We start from the raw sequence: 318 nt of genomic DNA on the forward strand, positions 1-318 counted from the left end.
ACAAACCTCTGAGACCTTCACAGAACAGTTGGATTTATACTGAGATCAAAATACACACAGGTGGACTCTATTTACTGATTATGTGGCTTCCGAAGGTAATTGGTTGCACTGGATTTTAGGGGTATCTGAGTAAAGGCGACTGAATACAAATGCAAGCCACACTTTTCAAATTTATTTTGTACAAAAAATAAATGCCATGTATCACTTCCCTTCCACTTACTGGGATAGATAAATTATTTGGTGATTAGACCTTGATGACACATCATGGCAGAATGTCATCCCAGCTTTGAAAGAATTTAGGACAGCAGCCCCTGGAGT

Source organism: Mchenga conophoros, linkage group LG12 (assembly GCF_057382185.1).
Source record: "Mchenga conophoros isolate Kocher_MC1m ecotype Shallow Benthic linkage group LG12, M_conophoros_male_GT1.1, whole genome shotgun sequence".
Classification (NCBI taxonomy): Eukaryota; Metazoa; Chordata; class Actinopteri; order Cichliformes; family Cichlidae; genus Mchenga; species Mchenga conophoros.